Below are 17286 nucleotides of genomic sequence, written 5' to 3' on the forward strand. Positions count from 1 at the left end.
AACTCTAGGTTTAACTGCCTGTCAGGTAGGCCTACTAATTGTTCTAAATTACAGGTGTCAAACTCAAGTTTGCCTTTAGCCTATATCTGGCGTATGAAAATATTTTTTTGCGTGTATAGAGTTGCCATGCATGAACGCACTGCTTCTGCAAAGAGCGCACTGACACTGTCCTAAATAGCCTATGTTCAGCGCGATTTTCATGAAAACTCTAGGCCTAACTGCCTGTCTCAAGGAATAGATAGCGCCTATGTATTAATTAATTGTTCTAAATCACAGGTGTCAGACTCAAGTTTAACTCAAGCCTTTAGCCTACATTTGGCGTAGGCCTATGAAAATATTTTTTGTGTAGCCTAGAGTTGGCCCACCAGTTATGAACGCACTGCCTCTGCAAAGAGTCGACACCCCTGTTCTACAATCAATGCGATTTCATCTAATGTTATACATGAATATGCATGTCATGTTGCTATTATAAATAATTGAAATGTTGTGCGTTAGGCTATTTTGTATGTTCATATATCCACTCAATGTTTTTATGTTAGGCTAGCCTACTGAATGCTTTTGTTCCAAGCGTCTATTGACACAAACAGACTCATTGATAGTCTACGTTTATTGCATTATTTTTCGTAACATAAGCTTATAGAAGAATAGTCTGACTGAGGTCCTTGTAGCCTACTTTTGCGTTCATTTGATTGAATATTGTTTCTGAAATTGGATAGGCTAAGTCCAAAAATGGGTAATTTTAAAGCTTGTTAATGATTTCAATGTGTTTAAATGAGAAACAAGCAAAAGCAAATTTGGGCGGTTTTTTGTGCATTCTCGCGGTTTTTGACGAGGCTTTGGGCTGGAAAACCTTGCTGGCATCTGGCAACACTGGAGGCGGGATTCTGAGGTTTTCCGGTTCCGGGTTGCTGTTGGTGAAAGACACGTTCGTATCATTCGGAGTTGGTAAATAAAAAGCTTTACTGTACAGTGAATGTAGAGTGACTGATGGCAGCAAAATCAGATGGTTATTTGAAGGATCTCAAAGATTTAGATCCATTGACTATGGATAAAGATAATGTGATGTTCTGGGAAGAAGTTAGGAGAAAGCAGGTAAGACTGAGATCGGATTCCAGTAGTAGCGTGGAGTCGTTAGACACTGTTAAACGGAGTAAGATTGAAGAAAGCAGAGTTAAGAAGAGTGCTAATAAACAATTAAGTGAAACATTTAAAGTTGTAGTAGTGTTTGATCAACACGGAGGTCCTGATTTACACCCAATACATGTAACGAAAGCAATTGAGAAAGAGATAGGCAAAATCAATCATGCCAGGTTCATGGGAAATGGTAGATTGCTTATATTTGCAGCATCTGAAGAACAGCGTAAACAAGTACTAAGCAAAGAAAAACTAAATGGGGTCAAGATCACATCACACATACCAGGTGCAACATCAAAATCAAGAGGAGTGATTACAGGAATACCGATATCTGTTTCCATTGACGAAATCAAAAATAGTCTAAAAGGAGGTGAGCTTATGGATGCAAAAAGGCTGACTAAAGGAAAAGAGAAAGTTGAAAGTTTGTCGATTTTGCTATACTTTAAGGTGGAAATGCCTACTAAAGTTCAAATGGGATATATGAGTTATCCAGTGAGGGAATACATCCCACCCCCATTAAGATGCTTTAAATGTCAAAGGTTTGGACATGTAGCAGCACAATGCAGAGGTAAGATCAGATGTGCTAAATGTGGAGGGGAACATGAATATGGTAACTGTGGGGAAATAACTGAATTAAAATGCTGTAATTGTGGAGGCCAGCATAGTGCAGCTTATGGGGGATGTGAAAAGCAAAAAGAGGCAAGAGAAATCCAGAAATATAAGATTACACATCAAGTATCATATGCAGAAGCACTTAAGAAAGTGAATAATAATGATAGAATCAATCAGAGGCCTGCCCATACACCAGAACAGAGCAGAAGAAGGGACTCTGCTGAAGCTTCAGACAGAGGTAAAGAGAATAACAGAGGTCATGACAGGGAAAGAATTCAGCAGGAAATCATATACACGGCTATCTCAGAAATTAATGAATATAAGGCTAAAATATCAGAAGATACAATGTTGGTAAACAAGAACAATTTTGTTGCATTCATTTGTTCAATAGTCAATGTCACTATACAGCATGCTAAGAAAAGTGATAGAATAAAATCAGTAGTGGAAGCAGCTAATAATTACTTGGGGATCATAGCAAAGGCTGATGAAGTACATGAAATGTTAAATAATAATCATGATGGAATACATACTAGTTAAATGGATTATGGTTTTTTCTATTCTTCAGTGGAATGCACGAAGTTTAATTGCAAATGGACAGGAATTCAAAAGTTATGTTAATGATTTTCCAATTAAACCTGATATTATATGCATCCAAGAAACATGGTTAAAGCCACAACTAGACTTTGTTTTAAAAGGATACAATAGTATAAGATATGATAGAGAGATAGATAGAGGAGGGGGGTGTTTGACATTTGTTAAAGAAGGAATATCATACAGCCCAATAAAGGTATCTGAAGGATATGAATGTATTATAACTGAAATAGTTAATAAAGAGGATAGAGGTAATTTGATAATTATCAACTATTATAATCCATGTAAAGAACTATCAAATGACTTAATGAAGAGTATTTATAAGGGAAGAGGTCATAGAGAAATATGGTGTGGGGATTTCAATGCCCATAATACATTATGGGGAAGCAAAATAACAGATGCGAATGGAGAAATTATAGAAGAAATGATTAATGATAGAATGCTGGTGTGTTTAAACAATGGCACTGGTACACGTATAAATATATATAAAAATGAGACATCATGTATTGACTTAACTTTAGTGGATAGGAAAATAGCTAATAGATGTGAATGGGAAGTGGATCAAAATACAAGTATTGGTAGTGATCACTTTCCAATTCTATGTAAGATAGAAACAAATGTATATATACAACAAAATTATATAAACCACAAATGGTGCTTTCAGAAAGCCAACTGGGTTAAGTATGTGGAATGTTGTAATGATCAAATAAATAATTCATCTTTAGACCTGGAAGAGTCGATAGATAGAATGAATGATTCTGTAAGTAACATTATTTTAAGTGCAGCAAGTCAGAGTATTCCAATTAGTAAAAGCCAAAACAAAAGAATAAATATACCATGGTGGAATGATGAATGTACAGATGCAGTAGCAGATCGAAATAAAGCATTTAAGAAACTACGTAACACTTTAACAATGGATAATCTTGTAGATTATCAAAGGAAAAAAGCTCTAACAAGGAAGGTAATTAAAGTAACCAAGAAAGAAGCATGGAGACAATTTTGTTCAACAATTGGAAGAGAAACTACTTTGGATAAGATGTGGATGATGGTGAAGAAAATGACAGGTAAGTTTAAACCATCGCAAATGCCAGTGTTAAATGATGGAAGAAATAAAGCTATTTCAGATGCTGATAAAGCAAATATGTTGGGGGAAAAGTTTGCTGACATTCATAAAGGAAATCACCTAGATGAAATGTTCAAAAAGAGAAAAGAGGACATTTTGAAGGAAAATAAAAATATATTAAATACTAAACAAGAGTCAAATATACTAGATGCAGAATTTACTATGTCAGAACTTAAAATGGCCTTAAATACTACTGGATACTCCTCACCAGGACCTGATAATTTATGTTATGCTATGTTTAGGAAACTACCTGATGGATTATTGATTAAGGTATTAGAATTGTTCAATAACATATGGAATAAGGGCAAATTACCAAAGATATGGAAAAAGGCAATTATTCTTCCTTTCCCTAAGCCAGGAAAAGAGCCAAGCAATCCAGGGAACTACAGGCCTATAGCACTGACGTCACATTTAGGAAAGCTAATGGAGAAACTGATAGTGGCAAGATTAAATTATTTTCTGGAAAAGAAAAGTATTCTTAAAGATTATCAAACTGGATTTAGAAAGGGTAGATCTACGGCAGATGCTTTGGTGAAGCTGTGTAATGAAGTGGAGAAAACACTGATTATGAAGGAGGTAATGGTGGCCGTGTTTTTAGACATAGAAAAGGCATATGATACTATGTGGAGAGAAGGGCTATTGATCAAACTGGATAGAATGGGAATTGGAGGGAAGATGTATAATTTCATACTGGACTTCCTTTCCCAACGTACTTTTAGAGTCAGAGTAGGCTCAGAAAATTCAGATGAATTTACAGTGGAGAATGGAATCCCTCAAGGAAGTGTAATCAGTCCCATCTTATTTAATTTAATGATTAATGATATATTTATCAAACTAGGAAAAGGAAGTGATGGATTACTGTATGCAGATGATGCGGTAATATGGAAAAGAGGCAGAAATATTCCATATATAACAACAATTATGCAAAAGAAAATTCAAATATTAGAGGAATGGGGAGTGGATTGGGGATTCAAATTTTCTATTGAAAAATCAAATGTTATGTACTTTACAAGAAAGAAAATGGCTGAGGACCACCAATTATTTATGTATGATCAAATTTTGAAAAGAGTTGTGAAATTTAAATACTTAGGAGTTTGGATGGATGAAAAACTTACATGGAAATATCATGTGCATTATGTTGAAACTAAATGCAAAAAAGTCCTGAACTTGATGAGGATGATTACTGGACACAACTGGGGAGCAGATAAGCAATCTTTAATGAATATTTATATAGCATTAATAAGGTCAATTATAGATTATGGAAGTGTAGTATATAGCACAGCATGTAAAACTAAGCTAACTAAGTTGGACAGAATTCAGTTTAGAGCATTAAGAATGGCCTTAGGTGCTATTAAAACAACTCCAACAAGTGCTATTCTGGTAGAGACAGAGGAAGCTCCACTTGCTTTAAGATACACTAAGCTGGCTTTAACATAGGGTACGACTGATGGGAGATAGTAATAATCCAGCAGCATCAGTACTGAATGATTGTTGGGAGTATCAAACGAAGGCTAAAGGGTTTGGATGGAACATAAATAAATTAGCAGAGCAGTATGACATTAAAGATTTAGAATATAGTCCTGCAATAGCTCTGAGTGAAGTCCCTCCCTGGATGCTACCAATTCCAGAAGTTAATACAGAAATATTGAAAGAAAAGATGGAATACCCTGATGATCAGAGTTTTGCAAATTATAGTGAAAGATATCTATCCTCTTCATTTTATGGTTTTATTAAAATTTTTACTGATGGATCAAAAGACCAAAATGGTCATTGTGGAATAGGAATTTACATTCCTGAATTTAAAAAAGGACTGAATTACAGATTAAATAATTACCTCTCAGTGTACACAATAGAAATGACTGGCATAATAACAGCTCTAAGGTGGATAGAGGAGATAAAACCATTAACATCTTTAATATGCTCTGATTCAATGGCTGTACTACAGAGCTTTGAAAGTGGGGATTCAGTCAGAGAAGACCTAATGATGGAAGTCAGAAATATATTGTTAAATATTAGAAGCCTAGGATTAATGGTTCAGTTTTGCTGGGTTCCAGCACATATTGGAATTAGAGGAAATGAAAAGGCAGATGGATTAGCCAAAAAGGCACTAAAAAATAAAGAAATAGAAATTAATGTTCCAATAGGGAAAGGAGAAGCAAAAACTAAAATTAAATCTGAAATAATGAAGAGATGGCAACAGGAATGGGACGCTGAACCTAAGGCTAGACACTATTACAACAATCAGAAAAACATTGGAGGAAAAAGAATGAATATGCCGAATAGAAAAGAAGAAATAGTGTCACAAGATTAAGAATGGGACACACAGGACTGAATGCAACACTAAAACTGATTGGAAAAGGTGATGGATTATGCATAGAGTGCCAAACACTGGAAGATGTGGGGCATGTTTTGTTTAGATGTGGAAGATACAGAGAACAGAGACAAACATGGCAAGAATTGGATGAGAACATAGAGGATATTCTTGGGGAAGAAGGAATGCAAGTAGATAGAATTAGAGCCTTATTTGTTTTTCTGAAAAACACTGAGCTAATGAAAATAATTTAATTTTTTGGTTTTGTTTTGATTGGTTGTTTATTTGTTGGTTTCTGTTTTGTTATTATTTATTATTTCTAGATTTATTTTTTACACCTTTTTGATTGAGTAGCCAAAACCTCCTATAGCATCACTCTACACACTCCTGTACAGTAGGTGGCGGTATACATCAATTAAACGATGTAATCTGCCATTAAAGGAAAGAAGAAGAAGAAGAAGGATGTGAGTGAAGCTAGGCGGAGCTAGCGGAACGACATTCATCTGGCTAGGGCCAGGTTACACCTCTATTGCTTCAAGTGGTCATACCTTATTTTTAGGATCAGTTGAATTGTTTTGAGTTTTTGTCGTAACATGGTGATAACAAACTACAGTTGCATGTGACGTCACAGGTTTGGGCGCTTAATCTCTAACTGATCAATATGGAAATTTGCTTAACTGGCTTACACATTTTTGTAATAACGGAAGGTGATGTAAACCGCGTGGTGATAACCTTTATGTCTGGATAACTGGTGTTGTGCTTCTACTCACATGAAGAGCTGGCAGTAAGTGTTAATCAAAGATTCTAGAGCGGAGCTTTGGTGTTAAGTGGCAATGCTAACCAGGCTAATAAACAAACCATGCTACGTGAGTAACGTCGAAGAGTAAAGTCACGTGGCTTTTTTTGTAGTTCGTTTATGAAACAAAAGGAGCATAGGGTCTGACATTTTCACAGTTAGAAGATTATTACTGTATAGACACTGAAAAATATTTTTGGTGGATAAGATCGCTGATTTGGCTTCACAGTATTTTTTAAAAAATAGGTCTATGGGACTTAAAGATGAACTGAACTGAAAGAATCAACATTGATAATGTGTTGATTATGACAATTAAAAATAAATGACACTAAAAAAAATAATTAAAAAAATCAATACGTAGCCTTTTTTAAGCAACACCAAAATTGCGTTGGTTAGTATTAGAACGCTGCCAGTTTCAGTGACGTCACTGGCATGGTAGGACCTGAGAAGTTCTATAGGCAACAGCTGCAGCATATTATGTATACACGAAAATTAGTCATTTTAATGGCATGGGTTACAAATTTGAGCCTGTGAGGGACAGGCCTCTAGTGTCTTGACCATAGACAGTAAAAGTCTTGACTACCACTAGATGGGTTTCAGGCTCCAGCTCAACCTTCAGTAGAATCATTTTGGTGAAAATTACAGTGTGGGCGCTGCCGGAGCATGGACACTGGAATCTATCTGTTGCAAAGCAGTGGCGAAACGTAGGGAAAATGTTCAAGGAAGCCAAAGTTACGGGAAAAATATGTTTATTTATGTATGTGTTTATTTCGGGGGTATACATTTTGTGCAATGTACAACATAGATACATTTTTGGCGGCACAACATAGGCTACTGTAGACCTAGCCTACAGGTCATGTAGAAAACTGCAGGAGGGGCGCTTGAGACAGCAACACGCACGCTGTCTCTGTCTCCCTCCATCCCTCACACACACACATTGCCTACTGTACATCCTCCACACAACTGCATACTCACTCACCACCACTACATTAGGCCTATGCGAAGGCTACGGTGCATACAAATAAGCTATATAACACGCATTGTCACGGCAATGTAGGCTAACGCAGTATGGACTACTGGCACTCGTAACAGCAACTCACGGGCTCTCTCTCCCTCCCTTGAAACTGTTAAAAACTTCGTTACCCCAAGTTGACCCCAGATACACGGAGGATACACGAGTTTGCTAAGGCTAACGTTAGTGGAGAGTTTGCAGATTTTTACCTTGTGGATGTTGATATTGCACGAGTCTCTTGGATAGCAGCACTGCGAGTTAAACTCCCTCGCATCAAGAATCTGCCCTGAGACGGTGAACAACTGGCTTCAGGGTGAGTACAAAGGGACATTGGATTCTGTTTACAGACCCGCTGTGGTTTAGTTACCAGCTAGTAAACGCATTATTATCGATCTGTGATATCGTCGGAGTCATGGTTTATACTCTCTATGGTCGGAGTGCTAGCTTGTGGAGTTTGACATAAGAGTGTTTCCAAGGTGTTTACCTGCTAGCCCTTTCCTAGGTTGGATGGATCGATCGTATGGTAGCCTATCTTACACTGGACCTCATCTGAGGCTACTTCGAGATATTATTCCAAAGGAGACAGATAGGCTACTGCACTTAAAACTTTAAACGATTGAACGAACCTTCCCGGACTTTGTAATTGCGACCAGTGACTGCATTGGGTGAACGAAGCCGAAGTTGAAACTTAGGCTCCATTGCACATAGACTGTGGGCTCGCCCTTCTATGAATTGAAAAAGACCACAAGCTGCCCCACCGAGTTTGCGATAAAGTAAGCAAGAAAAGGGTTTTTTAAGTCAGGATATGGCAAGTCAATGGCATTTAAGTTACAGACCAGTTTCCATAGTGCACATCTTATCAATAGTTTGAATGTCGTGTGTGTTTCTGCTCATTGACAAAATAGCGTTCAGTATGATTCATGCCCAATTAATTTCCCCTGTTAAAGTGTTTGCCTTTGTTTCACTAGTTTGGTTTCATTTTGTATGAGATTTTGTGATGTAGGCTAGCCTATGATAAATGGCTTATGGCCAATATGTAACTCAGCTAGGCCTAATGTTAGTTTCCTCAGCCATGTCAGCTAGCCTCAGACTCATTATCTGCTATGGCTGCTAGTGCTAGTGCAGAGTAGCTTACCATGCCAGTGACGTAGCCGATTGTTGAAATCCAACATGGCGGCGCCCGTGTAACAACAACACCACTTTCAACGTACAATTTTATCCCTTTTAATAAATTCAGCCATTTTAATCATTGTACCAATGAGAAGAAATAAAATACATCTGTTATATCACCTTTACTTAAAATTCCAGTTCAGTTCATCTTTAACATTGGAGCTGCTCTTCGATAGGAACGCAACCACTTGGGGCGCTGGTTTTCACTTTCTCTCCCTATGAGTGTAGTCTATGGGGTAAAACATTAAATTCACACAGCATGGTTTTGTAGGTTTCATGATTTCTCGGAAAAGCGAAAAGTCATCACGACCCACGTGAATGATTATGGCCAAATCAAACGTCATTTGAAATACTTTAAATAACACTAAAGGCACAATGTGTCTTTTTTTGTGAACTTTTGAAGTGTAATGCATTCAAAAATCAACTATATATCAATAGAATGTGAAGAAATAACACTATTGACATTTTCTAATCGAAGAATATGCATAGCATTGTAGAGATCTCCTCCAGAATTAGCGTGCTAACCGACTAGCCCCGGGTCGTCCAGTCTTGCAATACCAGTTTATGTCTGAGGTGGCGACAGGGAGTAACATACCGGCCAAACCGTCTTCAGTGCAGCCCAGAGCAGTCGAGAAAGAGACAACGCAATTACGCACGCTCTGCTCCCACCATGCTCCCACCCCCTCCTGCTCCTCCCCTCCCCCACAGAGTTCAAGTTCTACAGTGAAGTGTACTGCGAGAATGGCCGAAAGTTCTAGGAAGAGACCTCCATCGCCTCCAGCTAAAAAAAACTCGATCTGAGCCGAAAAGAATATCAGATGGGAAGCAAGCAAATACACGTTTATCTAGGGAGTGCTGCTTGGATAGCAAGGAGATGCAGTTCGATTCTGAACTTGCGACATTTCTTCTTGACTGGTAAGTAAACATCTGTTAAACATATTTCATAATTTTGATTAAGCAAAGGAGATATTGTAGAATTAGCTCTCAAGCCACTAGGTAATGTTTGTCAGCTGTAGATCGCGGTAAATTGACTTCGTTCGACCGCCATTGCTAACGTTACCAACCTAGCGATAGCGTCCTTGCTGCATATGCTAAGCAGTTTGCCAAATACTATTATTTGTACGTGACCAAGTTTTGTGTCCTACACAATACATAGAGTGTAATGTTCCAATATGCAATAAATACATTTTGATATTGGTGAATGTTCACTGGCTTGTGGTCTCGCTAACTAATGATGTTGGCAGCATAAGATACTAAAATTACAACTAATCCTAGCTCTACACGATTAGGATAACTTTCAGCTACGTTAGAATACTATCCTCTATCTCCGGTAACGTTATAAGTTGCTTAGATTGTGTCGGGCCTGTTGCAAAATAGCATCACCATTTTCCTTTGAAGCTCTTCAAACATGTCACAATATGCCCATGTGTGTGTTTGTATCTGTTTTCACAGGATCAGAATTCCAGTCCAGTCTTCCCCTATGAAGGTGTAACGATTACATTGCTGTTGCCCAACAGGTAGGAAAATGTAATATCATCTAATTTCAGTAATGTGGCAAAATGCTTAGCTAATGCCCAGGTAGTAATTTGTTTCCTGCTGCAGAGGTTCCTAAAAAGTTGGTCAAGCAAACCCTGCTCCCCAGACAGATGCCAGTGTTGCTGTTTCATAAGCTGTTTGTAATATTTAGAGGAATCTAGTTATCTTTGTAAGTAGGCTTTAAAAAACAGTAGAAACAGTGACTAGTGACACAGTAGCTTTATGTTTAAGAACTAATTCCAGCAGTTTTCACAATCACAATGGGGTCCCAAACCCCAGATTAAGAGGTCCTGTCCTGCTCTGATTTGTTCATGTTCTTTCATTCACATTGGTGGGTCAACAGGTTGAATTTCCTGCTGCAGATCATCTCTTCATTTCCTGTGGCTCAACAACATGACGCCTGACTCGTTAGCCCAACTTATTGCTGTTGAAGACTACTAAGGACTATCCATGTGCCCAGCTGCTTCCCTCCTGCCTCATATAGTCCAAAAGTTACATTTCTATTCATGTTGTTACACTTGGTAGATGTAAAGTTTATTCCTGTCTTGTAGTTTTTTAATAAATACCAAGAATCAGGATTGGTGAAACATTGGTTGTGCCTGAAAGTGTTTTTTGATCAAGATTGGTATACTAACATCATGCTTATCTCTCCTGTTCCTGACTTCTTAGAATCTATTTGTTGTTAAAGAGTTGTTTAAACTAATATGTAATTTCAAGTGGTAGCTTTGGCTCTTGACATTTGTGCCCATAGTTTTAAATATGAACTCATAGCCTAAAGGTGCAAAGGAAAAGATGAACATACCATTTTAGTCATAATTCAGGTATTCTTTATGTTACATGAAATGTAGCCACTGTGCTCTTAGAATGGGAAGTTTTATTCTTGGTTGTAGAGGATGATTGTGTAAGGAATAACGTTCTGTAAGGCAGTCATTATCGTGGCATATCTCCCGACAGTGATGCAGCGCTGGCTGTGGCCTGCCGAGTTTCACTTTCCTTGACATTCTCTGGTTATACTTAGCAACGGTCCGGTATTAAAAATTATCAGACCGTAGGACGTTGGGAAGTCCCATCGGAGTGAATGGAGCATTTACAGCATTATAAAGAGCCGTGTAATAAATGGTAATAATAATGACCTCTAATAGTAAACAGAACGATTGTCTGTAACCACTGACTACATGGAGCATTTTAGTTACTGGCTACGTAGCAAGAACACCTGTGTTGCTGCCAGACTCTCACGGTGACTGTTCTCCAAACGCCTCTGCTGGTCAGCGCGCTCTCTGGCTGCTCTGACAGCTCGAGCCGTCCCTGTACTGTTCTCTGGGACTGACACTAGACACCCAGGCCTTTTCTTCTTTGCCTGGCCCTTACGTTTGCCCACTCTTGTCTGACTCGATGCAGGGGGGATGTAATCTTCGTCGTCAGTCTCCACCCAAAAAAAATACCTTATTACTATTTTCAGTTTTATCCATACATACAATCGCTACTACACGCAGGCTAGGCCTAGCCTTTGCTAAGACTCGCTTGCCAAATGCCGCTAGCAAATTTGTATTTATTTCTCAAATGTCTCATTACCAACAATACCAGTGTGAAAAGCAAAACGTTAATAAAAACTGTTATATGTAGTGATCGGGTAAGGGTGAGCCGTTTGAAGAAGACATTTTCCGGATTTCCTTTTTTTTTCTAGGCGGCGACACAGAGACATTCTCTGATAGACACATAGGGATAGACAGTAGCCAAAACGGAGACGGGGGAGGGAGGAGGAGGAGGAGAGCGCGTTTCGTCGTTTCTACCACTAGCAAATCATTGTTTTTCTACATGCTGCCCCCAACTGGATTGGCGTGTGGAGTGTGAATTAAATAAAACGAAATCCTGACGGATTGTGCCTTTAAGCTATTGTAGTTTTCTTGAACTCAGAGAAACTTTTGTGCCCTTCCTATTTGTTTGTCTTACATCCCTCCTCCTCCCTCATTTAGGCTATGTAGGCTATGCCTAATATAGGCCTATAGTCAATCAATGATGCCCCTTGAGATTTACAGAACAGTAGCAGGGTAATATTCTGTAGCGTTTGTTCAAGATAATTGTTCAAGCCGTCAAATGGTGCTCTAGGCCTACTGTTAAATTGTTCTTTTTAAAAAGGTCAATAATGGTAGGGTTAAAAATGGGCATCTTAGACCATAATGAATGAAAGTGAAGGAAAGGATAGAGATGCTGTTGTAGGCCTAAAACATGTAGAGACATGCCATTTAGCTGCTCGACTTAGAGGTGTCCCGAATGATCACCAACTATTGATAAGGATAAATGTAGTTTAAAGGATTAATGTAGTTTAAAGAGTGTTATGTGTGTTCTGGATGCGGATGGCTTGAGGAAAGAAACTCCTTAGTCTTTCTGTTTCAGCCATGTGGGAACAGAGACGTCTGCCTGACCTCAGTGGTTTAAACAGTCCGTGGTTGCTCTGGTCCCGAAGAATAAAGAAAAAGGATCAAAAGCCAATAATTATTCCTATTGTCCTTGGTATGAAATCACCCGCCATCACCTATATAAAGCAGTCAGTTTCATAATAAGGATTATGTATTAATCACGTAATGATTACACAGCCGAATAAAATCTCTTATCTTATTTCTCATAATTTAACATCAATATACGATTTCTTCATTTCAACTCACTGGTCAGTAATCAGTAATCTCCAAACAGCCTACAATCTGATTTATTTCTGTCCGACAGCAACCTTTTTCTTGGGAATATTCACAAGCTTCTCAGTGCACTGTGATTTCCAGTGTCATGTGATTTTCATGTTTATTGTGCCTTTTACAGTAACCAGACAGTGTGTGGAATGTAAACTGACTGGATTATGCCACCCCATTATCATCTGTTTACGTTCTGGTTGGTGTGACAATGGGCAATGAAAAGAGCTTACTCAAAAGGGAACAATTACTATTAGGAGATTCGGCTTTTACATTTATGGGACTTGTATTCGGACAATATTAATAAGTTTGTGTTCCAAAAAATTAATTGTTGTATCCATCCAACAGCAAAGCAACAAAGCCCAGAGATGGAATTGTGAAACTAAAACTAGTAAGGCAACAGCACAGGGACTTTCCAGGTGGGGAATCATTGAAATACTTTGGTCTGGCTTTTATGGTACAGTGTACAGAGTTACCTTGTAGGACATCTTAGGCTACATGTACACTATATGCCTAACTCTTGAAACATACACTTGTTCTGAGCAGAATTAGCCTACTCAGTTGGAACAGGTCCTTTAAACTTCCAACATGGAACTTTTATGTTGACTGATTGATTTCTTTACCATTTAATCCCTTGGCACACTTTTCCCGCACCCATTCGACTGAAATAAGCAGGTCTGTTCTTTATCTGCCTGCTCGATTACACAATACGATTAGACAATAGGTGCAGATGCACTTCTATATACCCACGTGAATCATTTGGACAAATGTAATTTTTTTGACCAGAAAATGATCTTTCAGGAGGTGCTGTTTCATAATTTGACGGGAATTGCTCTGGCACTCCTGGGCATTACTCAAATAGCGTCATAATCCAAGCCCCCCTTTTTACATTAAATCTACAAATATTTCATTTTAGAGATAAGTATGTCGTGTTTGGTATCAAATTAAAACTTCTTGTATTTAGAAGATTTGTTGAACTCTTGGTGCAGAACTCTAACATCAATCCTTCATAGTCCTACTGCACATATGCTCATTCAGAAAGAACATTCAAGATTGCCCTAGCTTAGCATCAGAAGATGTATCATTACAACTGTCAGTCTGAAGAAATCAGTGACTACAAGGAGCAGGCTGGTTGACAACCAAGAAGAGGTTGGTGACTTCTGGAGAGACAGATGGCAGCTCGGGAAGACGGCAACCGGGGCGGTATGGGCTAGCACCCCTAGCCGCAGCCAGGTGCGTCACCAGCAGTTGAAAATAGCGGGGCTTAGCCCATAGAGTCTAAACGGTTCTCATAATTCCCATTTTGCCTGCCCTTCCTGCTCACTTTTCATATATGAATCCACACCATAGGCATATGCTACTGGGCCTGATACCATATCCTTTCCCCAATGACCTTGTTGTCTTCTGGTCAGGATCAGGTCAGGTCAGTATTCTATAGCCTCATTTGTGCCACCTTGATTGCAAATCATGGACACTAATATTTTGACAATTAAAGGATGTAATGACATGTTGCTATTTTGACATTTCTGTTTGCTATAAAAAACGAACTATATAGCCTATAGCCACCTAGTAAAGTGGCGTTTTAAATAGCAAGATGCATCATATGGTTCATGTTATGCTTAGCTGAAGGAGAAGGAATCATTGAAGACTCACTAATTCGATTCTACAAAGACAAAGTGCTTAGATAGGCCAGCACTGTTTGGCCAGCTCCAAACTGTAGGCGAGTGAGTGCTGGGCAGGCTGATAACAAACCTGAACCCTAAATGACGGCAGCATAACTCCACCACCTCCTTGTCCTTGTTGCCTTTATGATTTCCTTATAACTTTCTCATACTAAATAGGAAATGCAAACAATGACATGCCCAACCCTGGAACTGACTGACTGTCTCTCTCTCTTTCTCCTCGCTCTTGCGTGCGCGCGCTCTAAGTAGCCTACGTTCCAAATTATGTTTTATGGTAAGGTAACGTTCAAGTTAAATCTGCTGCATGAAGGAGTGAGAGGAAACCCGTGCATGTCCTGCTTTTATATTTGATACATAGGTCCATCTCATCTCACAGTTTCAAAGCACGATCCGAATAATGGTTTCATATTTGTTAGTCAACTTTGTAAAATACATTCGGGATTACACTCAAAACATTCAGGGCTGAAGCCCCGGCAAAATCGGCTGGCGACGCCCCTGGCCACAGTCAGTCATGCAGCCCGAGAGGAGGATCAGGTGGCCTCAAGCATGTAAAACAGCCGAGTGGCAGATGTTTGATGAGGATGTGGAAAAGGTGCTGGAAGCAACGGCCAAAGGTGATGCGGAGAGGAGGCTGCAAACTATGACGGCCATCATAGTGAGCATGGCGGTGGGCTGTCAAAATCCATAACATTCAAATAGAGCTGAAAACCCTAAAGAAGCAATACAAGGCAGCTGGTGAAGAGGAGCGTGGGCCACAGGCAGAGCTGCGCTGCATCTTAAGGAAGAAGGAGCCGAGCAACACAGGAGGCGGCGAAGGGAGAGGGCTAGGAGGAGGGCAGCCTTCATTAGGAACCCATTCGAGTTAACCAAGCAGCTCCTTGAGCAGAAGAAAGGTGGACGGCTAGTCTCTTCCAAGGGGGAAATCGACCAACACCTTTCAGATACCTTTAGAGTTCAAGGTCTTGCGCGCAAGAGAGGTGCTGCAGTTCCGTGAGTCTAGGGACCCTAAAGTCTCCAGGGCAGGGGTAGAGGTCAAGGTGAGGTGAGGGCGGCGGTTGAGGAGAAAAGGTCCAACAAAGCAGTGGGAACGGCACATCAGGGTTCCTGGACTAGATGGGAACAAGCTGTGGAGAGGAAGATCACTTGGGGGCTGACCTCTTGCAGGCAGAGCCACACCGCATCAAGTTCCTGGTTCAGGCAGTCTACACCGTCCTCCCCAGCCCGTCCAACCTGCACACCTGGGGTCTGGTCGTTACACCAGGAAGTGCCCTGTGCCAGAGAAAGGGAACTCTTGAGCACATCTTGAGCTGCTACCCAAGAGCTTTGGGGGAAGGCCGGTATCGTTGGCGGCATGACCAGGTGCTTAAAACATTTTTTTTCCAGGTTTCCAGGTTACCATCAGCAGCTGCCAGAGGTCAAAGCCCTCCAAGCTAACCATCAGCTTCATCAGGGCCGGAGAGAAACCAGAAAGATCTTCCAGGGTAACATCAGGGCTTCTGAACACCGCACAGGATTGGCAGCTGAAAGTGGACTTGTGCAGACAGCTTAAGTTCCCCCAGCATGTTGTCAATACCACCCTGAAACCTGACATTGTCTTGGTATCTGAGGCAACAAAGAACCTGGTCATGTTGGAGCTCACTGTGCCATGGGAAGACCGAATGGAGGAAGCTTTTGAGCAGAAGAGGGCGAAATATGAAGGCCTCGTCAGCGACTGCCACAACCAAGGCTAGAAGGCAAGGTGCTTACCTGTGGAGGTGGGGTGCAGAGGCTTTGCAGGGAAGTCCCTCTACAGGGCCTACACTGCACTTGGCATCAAGGGTGAGAGAAGAAGAAGGGCTATCTGCAACAGCACAGAGGCTGCAGAGAAGGCTTTGAGGTGGCTCTGGATCAAAAAAGCGGATCCGTGGACAAATGCTGCTAGGGCACAAGCTGAAGCTTGATCAACCTCAGCTTGGTCACCTGAAGGAGGGTGTCTGATGTTTCGAAAGACCCAAAACACCCAATGAGATCAGGAACATCACTGATGATGTTCCCTAGCTTAACATCAGAAGATGTATCATTACAATGGAAGCTCATGTTAGCACAGCTAAATTATCACTCAATTTTCCAGTTTTCAAGACTGCAACATTGTTCATACTACCTGGTAGATATGTCAAAGGGCCACGAGTGTGTACGTTTTCATACATTTTGGGGCCTAATTTAAATGCTGGGCAAAGTGCATAGTCAGTCAATAACTAACGCTCTCGTGGCATCATGTGGCGTAATGTAGCCAGCTTTTAGCTGACCCACCGCTGTTTGCGCTTAGGATATATTAAGTTTGCAAATAGGTTTTTGCTAGATATTAAGCGAGCTTAGATAGACTTCAGACAGCATTTAATTAGGTCCTTTGTCTTTTATGGACTATTGTGTTCATTGTGTAAAGCGGTTATTGTTGGGAAAACAATAACATTCCTTAACAGTTTTTATTTATGTCAGTCGAACCATGGACACATCTTGATGAGATGAGCTGCCTGACCAAGTAGCTGATGTTTTCCTTCAGTTATGGGTTATGTCCCTTAACTTTGAGTGTAACCTTGAGTGGAATCAGATGTCCTCACATAGTGGTGAATTCTGAACATGTTGAGCTGCATGTAGTTCC

The 17286-nt window shown here is 40.0% G+C and overlaps 1 long non-coding RNA gene across 2 annotated transcripts; it reads left to right on the plus strand.

The window, feature by feature from the left end:
• Window positions 1-6283: 6283 nt before the first annotated feature.
• Window positions 6284-10874, plus strand: LOC143140869 (uncharacterized). Of its 2 annotated transcripts, XR_012990694.1 has the most exons (4): window positions 6284-6402; window positions 9458-9664; window positions 10202-10266; window positions 10629-10874. It is a non-coding gene; the product is annotated as an uncharacterized LOC143140869 (long non-coding RNA). The 2 variants fall into 2 exon arrangements; XR_012990693.1 differs by lacking the exon at window positions 6284-6402 and having other exon boundaries at window positions 8906-9664.
• Window positions 10875-17286: the final 6412 nt, after the last annotated feature.

The sequence above is a fragment of the Alosa pseudoharengus genome, unplaced genomic scaffold, assembly GCF_046254945.1.
Source record: "Alosa pseudoharengus isolate Yale_2024_CS ecotype anadromous, Long Island Sound unplaced genomic scaffold, YU_APseudo_1.1 YU_APseudo_1.1_scf_23, whole genome shotgun sequence".
In the NCBI taxonomy this organism is placed as follows: Eukaryota; Metazoa; Chordata; class Actinopteri; order Clupeiformes; family Clupeidae; genus Alosa; species Alosa pseudoharengus.